This window comes from Pteropus vampyrus, unplaced genomic scaffold, assembly GCF_000151845.1.
Source record: "Pteropus vampyrus isolate Shadow unplaced genomic scaffold, Pvam_2.0 Scaffold38, whole genome shotgun sequence".
Classification (NCBI taxonomy): domain Eukaryota; kingdom Metazoa; phylum Chordata; class Mammalia; order Chiroptera; family Pteropodidae; genus Pteropus; species Pteropus vampyrus.
In genome coordinates, this window is record NW_011888819.1 from 6,122,926 (window position 1) to 6,135,659 (window position 12,734).

Consider the following 12,734-nt stretch of genomic DNA (forward strand, 5'->3'; position numbering starts at 1 on the left):
TCAAAATCAATTTAAACTATACCAGAAAACAGTAAAAGTATTTGTCATCAATTATTATAGAGATATAGGTTTCAGTGGAATAAATCTCTCAGACAGTCTTTAAATAAAATATAAAATTAAACCATTGCCCATACATTCACAGCATTAATGTCAATCTGACATTAGTTGAAACAAAATTTCATACTTATTTAATCTCCCATTGCCTGGAGCATATTTCTACATGTACTTACATGGATTTTAAATTCCATAATGATGAATATTGTTTTTCCTTTTTTTTATACCCTAACATAGCCCCTTGCCTTGAAATTGTAGTTTCTTAAGCATTTAGTTTGATTTTATTGGTTTAATAGATCAATTCCCATTAACTATGCTAATTTCTTTTACTTTGTAAACAAGGTTATTAAATCACCAATTGAAAATCTTATCTATTTTTATCATCCTACCATCTCAGTGACTGATTTTTAATTGATACTCTATTGTTTCTACTTTGAATTAATGGAAATTGTGACCCCTTAAAAGAAAAAAAAAAATTAAACATCTATCAGCAGACCACAATAATAGTATACAAACTTCCTTTCTGTTTTGATTTGGAAACCCTTTGAACCTCTTAATTCTCAGTGTCAGGGTGTGCAATCTTGTACAGTGCCTTCCACATTCCTCCTCTCTACAGTACCCCAAATCTGAAAGACAAAACTGAGAACTAGTAAGAGGTTTTATTTCATGTAAACTTCCTTTAGGCATGTCTCTGTTACTTTCACTCTCACAGACCCACTTCTTTTCATGGGAGTGATTTTTCTTTTTTTCAAATGATTTTCTCTTGCATAAAACATGTTCACTTCTGCTCAGCCCTCAGATTTCTCAAGTATCTCAGGCTTCTCTCATATTGCCTTTTGTCAGGCTCAGTTTCATGGCTCTGTCTACACAGCTTTAAGATTTCACACAGAATGAAGCCAAGAGGTAAGAAGGTTCTTCTCCATACACACAAAAATAATGGCATCTGCAACTCACTAAGCATTTTGATTGAGTGTGTTTACTTCACAGCAAAATGCAAGAGCCAGCTGGCACTAACTGGTCATAAACAACTGTCAAATGTTAAAGAATTTTGTGAGACAGCCAAGGTGAGAGTATATACACCATGTGAATGCCTATCCCTTCCCCTCAAAACTAGTTGTCAAATCACCACTGACACTGGGCCATACAAGTGGTTATGTGGGGCAAGAGACTTAAGATTTTCGGAAGTCCTCTTTTCTAGCTGAGAGGATATACTAGGCAACACCATGATTCTTCAAGAGATCTTAACAAGAAATCTTAGTCTGATTCTTAATTTAATTATTACACTGGGCCAATTTTTACTTTGACAATTTTTTTTTTTCCTCACCCTATGGAAACACTGCAGAGGACAAGCAGCTTTATTTTTTAATCCAATAAGTCCTGCTTGCTACCAAGAGGAACTAGTTGGTACTTCCTTCATTCCACCAGGACTGACCATACGCAGATAGAGTCAATTTGATAAATGTTCTACTTTCCCAAATTATCGCAAGCAAACATTTTTGTCAATTTTTCTCCCACTATGTATCATGGGATTTTTTTTTTAATCTAAACGTAAATAATAATTTTCTCACTGTTCTGCCAGATTTCACTTATGGTCTCCCCATTGCCCCTTCCAACTCTACCTGCCACACAATTCCAAAGTTAATGCCACACATTTTATTCTTATAGTAGTACCAATTTCATTTATCAATGGCTGTGTAACAAATCAACTCAAAACGTTAGTGATTAGAACAACTATTTCTTATTTTGCATGCTCCTATGAGTTAGTGGGTGATTCTCAGACACATGGCTGGGTGAAAGTTTCGAGATTGCTTGATGCACATCTTTCGCAGGTGGTACTGCTTGTCAGCAAGTGTGCCTTGGTTCTCTTCCATGTAGCCTCTATTCTCTAGTACAAGATTCAGCAAAGTGTTTCTGTAAAGGACCAGGTAGCAAATATTTTACATTTTGTGTCCCATAGGGTGTCTCCTAGAAAATCTCAATTCTGCCATTATAGTCTGAAAACAACTTTAGATAATAGGTAAAAAAATAGAATATGTTCAAATAAAACTTTATTGATAAAAACAGATAGCAAGCCATATGATACAGAAAGGCATGATTCTTTGAGGGCCATTAATTCATTAATTGATTAATGAAATAATCTACCAGAGATAGTTACTTTTATAATTTTAATTAAATTATACTTTATGTAAATTATAATCTTTAAGATCTCCATTGACATCTATTACAACTTTTATTCTATATGTGCTTTAATGGCAATCTTTACAAAATGGCCATAGTTCATGTTAATATTCTTTATGTTTAAACTTAATATATGTTTAATATATTAATATATGATTAATATTAACTTTAAATGTATATGTCAAGTTATATTAAGGACAAAATTTTATGTACAACTCTCTATCTTCATTGTTAAAATCCTAATATTATGTCTATTATAAAATTAAAATTTATGTCCATTAAATCTTTTAATTATTTTTCTCATTTGAAGTTTAAATAATATATTACATTTATTATGACTTAAAATAGGAGTTGGCAAGCTTTTTTTGCAAAGGACCAGAGAGTAAATATTTTAAGATTTGTGGACCATATGGTCTCTATTGCATAATTTTCTTTTTGTTTTGTTCTGGTTTATATTGTAAATGTAAAAAGCATTGCTAATGTAAAAACCATTCAGTGTTCTCAGGCTACAAAATGAATTTTCCTTGCAGTCTGTAGTTTGCCAACCCATGTAAAAAAAAGAGTACCCTTTATCTTTGTGTTAAGTAACCTCAATTTTAAGCAATAAAAGAAGATCAATCGTCCCCTCAGGTTACAAACCATTTCTACTTTATAACAGAATACATACATATGTCATCGTTGTTTTACTTAAACTTAGAATGGATGTTTTTCTTGAAATGTTTATTTTACAAAATAAGTCCATTAAATAATGATTCATTTAAAGTGATATATTTTGCTTTAAATTGGAATCTGGAAAGTGGCAACTTTAGATGGGTTCCTTTGAGTGTGAATTATATGGGCCTGTGTCTGCTCTTACTACACTCCAGTCTTATCCCTGACATGTCACATATTTGTGACAGTTACCTATTCTATGTAGGCATTTGAATTTGCAATCCTTGATATAAATGGGAAATAATTCCTTGCTCAAAACAACTTAAGGCCTTTCTATTTTTCTCTGGATAAAATCACACATCTAATTTTTTTTTAATTCCCCAACTGATCTCTATGCTAAACTGTCTTAGGTTTCTGTCCATCCTCTCTGTTTTTGCCACCCTGGGATTCCTTTAGTTTTTCTAATATACAACCACGTTCCTCTTGTCTGTGAACTTTCCTCTACCTCATTTTTTTCCTAGTTAAATTCTACTCTCCATATAGCTGCATGATCTCCACAACCTCAGAAATAGTTATCTGTTAATCCAGAGACTTTAAATAATAGTAATAGTTAATGATTAATAGAAATGGTTAATATTTTATTGCCTAAGGACCAGATGGTGTTCTAAGAACTATTTTTGCATGAACTCATTTCATCCTGGCAAAATCCCTATGTGATTGACACTTATCCTTATTTTTCCTAAACTGAGGTTAAAAAAATTAATAAATGGATTTTCCCAATATTGTATATGGTGATTCATATTTTAAACTAGAGGTCTGGTTTGGGGGCCCATAATCTTACCCCCAATGGTTCATCATCATCATCCTCAGTAGCAGCAGCATACTTTTTAAAAAGCCAAATGATAACAATGACTAAAAAAACTGTGGACCCTGAGAAAGAACACCTACTAAGAAGGGCTCCAAGTAGCTAACTGGGCTCAAATTTAAAAAAAACAGAACCCAGCAGCCATTTCTACACAGGAGCATCTCACACAAATTATACTTCAGCAAGAAGTCTACACTAAACTGCCTGCCTCCTACACTGTGAACCATCTCTTATAAAGGAGTTCCTGGAATAGTATCTCAACCAATACGATTGAAAACTTTCCCTGTCCAACTGGAGCTGCACAGCTATATCTCCATGAGCATTTTCACCATCAATCAGAGCAGCTCCATTCTGACCAATCAGGACTGTGCCTTTCAGACCAATCAACCTGTGAAGATTTGGAGTCTTCATTTGCATGAGGATGGACCAATCAAGGACCAGGATGGGAACTTATGTCTGTGTAAGTCAACTCCCCTCTGTCTGGGAGAGTACACTTTCCCTTCTATTAAAGACTGAAGCCTGTATTTCTGTGACTGGTGCTAAAACACTGAAGATGTTTTACCAGAGCAGAGTAGAACAGACTGGACTGGAGCAGGTGGAGCAGAGCAGAGCTGTCTAACTGAAAAGAGTCCTGGCCCCAGGGCCATATCACAGCCATGCTGCTTCATAATTAGGCTGTAACACTATTGAGCTGTTTCATAGCTTTGCTATATCACAGTTGAGCTGTTTGCACTATATAAATTTTCTCTCTTCACTTGTCCCCAAACTGGGTATTTTTGTTGGTCTTGAATTGGCACCGACTATCAGTTGACAGAATTAACATATATTAAGAGATTACAATGTCATGGACTCTGTGTTAAATATAGTCTATTATATTTACAAGAACATTCCAGAAACTGTGTGTTTTAGTAGAGGAAAAGTAATGATTCTTTGGTGTATTAGTAATTCCTATTATTTTTTCTTGAAGACTTCAAATTTACATTGTTATAGAAAAACAAACAACTTGATCTTTGTTTCTTTTCTTTCTTAAATATAGAGATGTTAACTTACAATTTATGTAGCCACTAAGACTAATGTCCCATATTATAGCTTACCCTCACCAATAACTGCACCATCTCTCAAATCTCGACTTCTTTACAGTAGCCTAGAAAACCTTCAATTCCAGAAGAATATTTTATTTACCTTCTCCATACATTTTCCTAAGCAAATACTATTTGCTAAAGATAAGCCCATGATAGTTTCACTATAAAGTTATAATCACAAGATTCAACTTAACATTTGATATTTCTTATACCATATAATATGTAAAATAATATATCATTTGAAAATTGTATTTTTAGTTATGATGCTTTGTAAACGCTAGAGCTGTGTGCTAGACATAGATTGCATATATTTATTTAAGTTTGTATTAGTTAAAACTAAATAATTTAATAATTCATTTTCTTTATTTCATTTGCCATATTCTGAGTATACAATTGCCTTGTGTAGCTAGTGGTTATCATATTAAACAGTGAAGATTATAGAACATTCCTATCACTACAGAAAATTTTATTGGATGGCAGGCACCTCTCTATGATAAACATTGTATAATAAATGCAGAAATTATGGTTAAAACCAAAATAGATAATTTAAAAAGAAATAATTAGGCATTCTCTGTTAAACCAATAAATGCCAAGGAAATTAATAAAAAAGAATTCACAAATATATTAAAATGACTAGTAGTAAAACAACAACAGAACATTACAAGAGTTGACAGGATGTGAATAAATTGGAACTGTTTTGCATCATAGGTTGGAATGTGAAATAGTACAGTCACTGTGTAAAACAATATTATTGTTCCACAGAAAGTTAAAAATAGAATTAAGAGGGTAGATCTCATGCTAAGTAGTCTTAAAACATATACACACACAGGACATAAGGAAACTCTGGGAAGTGCTGGATATGACTAACATCTTGATGACTAGTATCTTGTGATGATGGTGTTACATGTGTTTGCATATGTTCAAACTTATCTAATTGTACATGCTAAATATTGTGCAGTTCTTTCTATATCAATTAAAAATAAAACTATTAAAAATAAAAAAAGAATAACCTAGCAATTCCACTTCTGATTATATGCTGAAAAGAATTAAGAGCAGAGTATTAAAGAGATATCTGTACTCCTGTGTCCCTAGTGACATTATTCACAATAGCTAAAGATGGAAGCAATACACATGTCCACTGAAGAAGAAATGGTTAAGCAAAATGTAGTATACATATACTGTGGAATATTACTTATCTTGAAAAAGGAAGAGAAATTCTGACATATGCAACACATGGATAAATCATGAGGATATTATGCCAAGTGAAATGAGCCAGTAACACACACAAATGTACTTTATTATCATATTTATATGTTGTAGTCAAATTCACAGAGACAGAAATCAGAATGGTGATTGCCAAGGGACAGGGATAGGGAGAAAGGGGTATTTATTGTTTAACGGGTATAGAATTCTGAAGGATTCTAGAGATAGATGGTGGAGATGGTTTCACAACAGTAAGAATGTACTTAATACCATTGAAGTAAATAGTAATCATGGTAAATTTTATAGTATATGTATTTCACCACAATTAAAAAATTTTAAATAATAAATACCATTTATAATCAGAACACAAATAATTACCAATGAGTAAATATAATAAAAAATGATTAAGAAATCTATATTGAACACTAGAAAACATTACTGATAGAAATAAAAGAAAATCAAAAGAACAGAAAAAATATATTGTAATATTTTCATGGTCCAGAAGATTTAATGTTGCTTAGGAGTCCATTCTTTACAAATTAGCATGCAGTGGTAACATCCATAAAGATACCATCATGGTTTGTTTTTGTTCTGTCTTTTGACAACAAATAAAAAAGTTATTGAAACTAGCTTGCAAAGAAACAAAAATTCTCAAAGTTTCTTTAAAGAAAAGAAATAATTGGAAAACTTATACATTTGATTAAAGTTACAAAAGTCATGAAAGTGTAGTATTGGCATAGGTATATTCCAAGAAGGGTGTTGAAGAATCCAGAAATAGAGGCATACATAAAGAATGCTTGATTTTTGTCAGAGGCTCCAAGACTCCAACAAAATTCAGTGAGGACAGGATAGTCTTTTTAACAAATTATGCTTGAAAAAGTCAATACCAATGTGAAATAAATTAAAATCCAATCCTGAAATCACTTTATATATTCAAAAATTAATTCAAGGTGACCTAAATGTAAGAAGTGGATTTGTAAAACTTCCAGAGGAATAATGTGAGAATACTTTTGTGAACTTGGGATAGGCAAATGAATTTTAGGCAGATCACAGAACATATAAAACATACAAATATATAAAAGGAATTTATTAAAATGAAACATCACTGCTTATGAAAAGACACACAATTTAAAAATAGTAACCAATTATATGCTGGGGAACTATTAAAAATATATAATATCTAAAAATGAACTTGTATTTAAGATATACAAAGGAAACCTAATTAAAAAAAAAGTTCAATAAGTTAGGCCCAAAGACCGCAATTGATAATTCACAGAAGATGTGAAAATTACCAATAGAACATTAAAAAGTATCCAACATCATTACTCACCAGGAAAATGCAAATTTCAACCAGGTGTGATATTACTTATACATTTTAAAATGAATACTAATTTAAAGATTGACAATATCACAACAATATCCAACATGGGGAAGATTGTGAAAACAACTGTAACTCTCATATATAGCAGAAATGTAAAATGGTACAAACACCCTGAAAACTTTGTAGCTTCTTATCACTTACATATACAACTACTCTGTGACTTAACCATTTGACTTTTAAATATTTCCCCAATAAAACAAAAATAAGCCCACAAAATGCTTGTATAAGAATGATCTTCTATTCTATTACTAGCTCAAATCTGGAAAGAAATGTGTGCATCAATAGAAAAACACATATCAACAGAAAACTAATTAACTAAAAATAATTAATTAAAGTGGGTACCTTCCTACAATGGAATAGAGCTTAATTAACTATGAAAAAAAAAAAACCTAATGGAGACTATAACAATATTTATGAATTTCAAAATCAATATGTTGAGGGGAAAATGTTTGATATAAAATACATAATTCATTTTTTATGAAGTCCCAGCACTAATCTATTGAGATAGAAATCAGAAATTGGTACAGTAGTTTCTGTGTAGGGATTTTGAAGAAACAGAGTGAAAAAGGGATATGAAAAGGTTTTTATAACATAATTTAGGTGTTAGTTAGATCAGCGATTCTATAACTTAATTTGACTACATTCACGATAATAATCATCAAACCTTGTCCACTTAAGTTCTGCACATTTCACTGTATGTATTTGATAATACCATAAATGGTTTTAAAAATGAAAGTGTTTTCACCATTCCCTCCAGTTATTGCTCCATTTTCTGCTCTCTTTCATAGTCAAACTCCAAATACAATCATCTAAAAAATGTCATCTTCATGATCTCTCATAACGAGAGAACTGCAGTGAGCTGTCAGACTGGCCAACAATCTTACATTGTCAATCTCATATTGATCCTTCATCAGTATTGTTTATAGTCGACCTATCGCTCTTTATTTATTTATTTATTTATTTATTTATTTATTTATTTATTTTTGCATACTTAGCTTGTCTAACATCACACTTATCCCTTTCCCCCATCCTTGGCTCTTCTTTCTCTGGTTACATTTTGTTTTTCCTTATATCTACCTCTGCTTTTCAAAATGTCTTCTAATTGTGCTTCCTATAATCTGTGCTTCCTATAATCTCTATATTCTATTTAGATTAACTCATCTATTTTTATGGTTTTTAAATAATCTCTATAAAGATGACTATTGACTTGCATTTCAAGCCTAGATATTTAGAGTCACAGATCCTATTGATTAATTGGCATGTTTAGATGTCAGATCAATATCTCGGTATTTTAACATATCTAAAAATGAATACTCTGGTCTCCTTTGAGTGGACTTTCTCCCAAACTACATTATTTCTCTAAGTATATCATTTACATAGTTACTCAAGTGAGACAACTAGAAATCAGCTTTGAATTCTCTATTTCTTTACTCATGTTCAGTTTATCCAATGCTCATAATCACAAAGAGATGGATAGATACTAGATAGATAGGTAGAACAATGAATAGGTAACAGAATGAAGAGGGAGACATATATTTATATTTATGTATGTAAAGTAATACATATGTCATAGTTCATACTAAGTATTGTTTATAGATAGTAAAGACATATTCTAATGAAAACTTTAAAAATCATTTTAATAACATTATGTATTTACTACATTTTATTTTGAATGAAATCCAACATAAAGGTAATTAAATGCGATATATTTTAAACATTAAGTTGAAATTATAAGGTACCATCAAGCACTAACCATAGTCAGCAAAGTCAAAATATAATGTCACTGATTATTAATATTTTTAGAAGAGGAATAAAAATAAAAAGTCATGATTTTAACATAGTTACATAAATATACACATATATCTGTATCTTCGTATTCTCAGCACAGAATTACCTGTATAGATATCTAATTCTGGATTAATGGAGTGATCAGCTTCTGTTTTCTTAACAAGTGCAATATGCCATGCAATTTAGCATACTTGTAGCTTTTGATAACAACAGTCATTTCAGATGAAAGTATACCTTTATTGTAGTGAAAGGTGAAGCAAGATAATTTCTGCTCAATAATGCAGAAAAAATGTCTATCACCAGCATAAATTATTGACTAACACCTGAAGCACATTTCTTCACCCTCTAATTTATTAGTACAGTTTGCATGTTATGCCATGGTTAAATAGCATTAAGAAAATTGCTAGGCTCCAAAACATAAAAATAGATTTAATTTACACCTGTGTTTGCTTTTGTTTAGTATGGTTGAGAACATGGAGCTGTGCAATTATACTGTAGTACCGATTTTAATGGACTCAAATTACATAGGAAAAAAGTTAACTTCTTCTGAAATTTAATTAAAAGTTTATAAAAAAGAGAAGAAATTCAAGGTCTGTTTAGTTTGATATATATTTTGGTCTCATTTGTCATATAAAGAGTTACTGTTTCTCACATAACAAGTAGCAAGAAAAATAAATTATAAAATCGAAATATATTGAAATTGCAAAAGCATTATATATGAAATAAAGTTAAACTATGTAATTAAGAAAACTGAAAGTTCTTTTATATCTGTGAAATATATAATTTTGCAAAGAAAATCAATAATTCTACTTTTAATTTTCAACTGTTCTATCATTAATTCATGGAAACATTTAACACATTTAACTACTTATACTAATATGTTCTTACTTATACATTTATATTTTCATGAAATGAACACTTTATAATATTCATTTGTTATTCAATAATTCCTTTGAGAATTGTCATATTAGCTACAAATAATTTTCTTTTATTCTCCATTATAGACTATGTCACTTAAAGGAGATAGAAACCCACAAACTAATTACTTTGTGGATATTGAAAATTTGTGTTTCTATCCAGTAAACAGTTACCAGGAATACATTAGCTTAAAAATACTTTTTATGTCATAGCAGAGCAATTAATTAGAAAATTGACCAGTTAGGGGAATTAAATTAAGTTGAGCGAAAGTTTAGGTTTTTGTGATGGTAAAGATTTTCTATATTTGAAAATAGATTTTATGAGTTTTTAGTGGAAGAAAATACTAATATTAAACCCAACATTTTAATGGAAAAAATTGAAATATTAATCTGATGCTTATTATATTTTCTTCATTGTGCAATTTGGTCACCGTCTTGCACAATCTCTACTCTGAACATTTTGGACTCTGACAGAAACCTGCCAAATTATCCTGATTCCTGACATCATTTGGGTAAACAGTCAAAGGCAATTTATAAAATAAATAAGCTCTGGAGATCTAATGTACAACATGATGACTGTAGTTAATAATACTCTATTATATACTTGAAAGTTGCCAAGAGAGTAGATGTTAAATATTCTCACAAAAGAAATAATTATATGACATGATGTAGGTGTTAACTAACAGTATGGTGTTAATCATTTTGTAATATATAAGTGTATCAGATCAATACCTTGTGTACCTTAAACTTACATAGTATTTGTCAGTTATATCTCAGTAAAGCTGGGAAAAATTATAAAGCAAGAATAAATATGAATGAATGAATGAATGAATGAATGAATAATATGTTTCTAAATCTGCCTGTGGATATCAGATTTCTCACTTCTGATCTGGTACCAGCATTTCATCTTCAATGCTTGGGCAGTAAACAGCTAAATACCATGCAATAAATGAATAGGACAAATGAAGTAAAATTTGTTATATGGAAATTTCAAAGTCACAAAATTAATTAATGGGAGACAATTTTTAAAATAAAGACATGACAACATAAACTCTTTGTCCTTTAAACACTGTGGTATATTTTCTCCATATTATGTTGAAATTCATTTTAATAAATTTTATCTAATCATATTTAAGTTATAATAAACTAAGTTATTAAAATAAAAAATGAAGGATATCTTAATAGTTCTTGGACTTAAAATGAGATTGAATAGAGACAATAAAAAAGTAGGGCTTATAAATTTATTAAGAAACTTGCTCATATATGTAAATTTTTAATTATTTGTATTATGATTGATTGAATAAATAATATATTATTTCCTTACATTCATTTTGCTGCTATGATTTTGTCATGAAAACAATATCTTCTGGCCTTTTTATTGCTTTGAAAAGTCCACTTATAGTTATGAAGAATTCCGAGGACAAGTTTTTTATTTGTGAAACTTATTTATGAATGTACTGCAAAAAGCATTGCAAATTGGCCCATTTAAAAGCCCTAATGAAGATCAGTCACCAGTATGTCCAAGCATGAACTAATTATGTTAAGACATGGAGAGGATGCTTGCAATAAAGAGAATTATTTTTGGATATTTCAAAACCTTAAAAGTGAAAGAATGGAAGAAACTCTGAATTGTGGGAAGCAACTCAACTATCTGAAAGCTTAAAAGATGTTCTTGAGAGACTCCTTCTTTTTTGGAATGAAATAATTTCTCCTGGAAGTATTAGTTGACAAAATTATTCTGATGTTTGCTCATGGACATAGCTGTAAGGCACTTCTGAAATATCTGATAGATACCTCAGATGAAGACATCATCACTACTACTCCTCCTACTGGAGTCCCCATTCTCCTGTAATTGGACGAGAGCCTGCATGCTGTTGGGCCTCCCCAGTAGTTCTTGCGTAACCAAGAGGCTGCATAATCAACCAATAAGAAAGTAGAGGAGCAAGGAAAAGTGGAACAAGCTGAAAAATAAGTCTTCCCCAACAGCTGGCTAGAAATAGCTGAAAAAGGAGTGGTGAAAAGAAGAAACATGCTGGTAGTAGAAGTGTTCCCTTGAGTGTGCACCTCCTAAATTATCTCTTCAAAAGCAAAGGATACAGCACAACTATTTGTCACTTATATAAATTTATAAACCAATTTACTATTATAAGTCATTCATATGTATTATTTTTTCAAAAATATGCCTTATTATTATAAATGTACACCTCAAAATTTTACATTTTTCCAATAGCAACAGTTGTTTTTATAAATTTAATCAAGCCACATAACATACTTGAAGACAATGACAGAGCGAAAGAGATCGTGCTTTCAAATTAAAAAAATATATCTCTTTGTTATGTTATTGTCTTTATGAGGAGTATAGAAAAGTTGAAACCTGGCTGGGACAATCTGTATATTTACACCAACCTGAAATGTACCGGTGAAAATGATTCCAATTCCTGTGAAAACTAGGTTACAGCTGCTACTGATGCTTTTGTATCTGCTGACCTGGAATTCCATCACTGGGAGATCTGCACGTTTTGGTTATTATGCAACCATTAATTCAGGGAAAAAGAATTACATAAAAATATTTTATATTATGTGCAAGAGTTATATTTTAATATATATACAAGTAT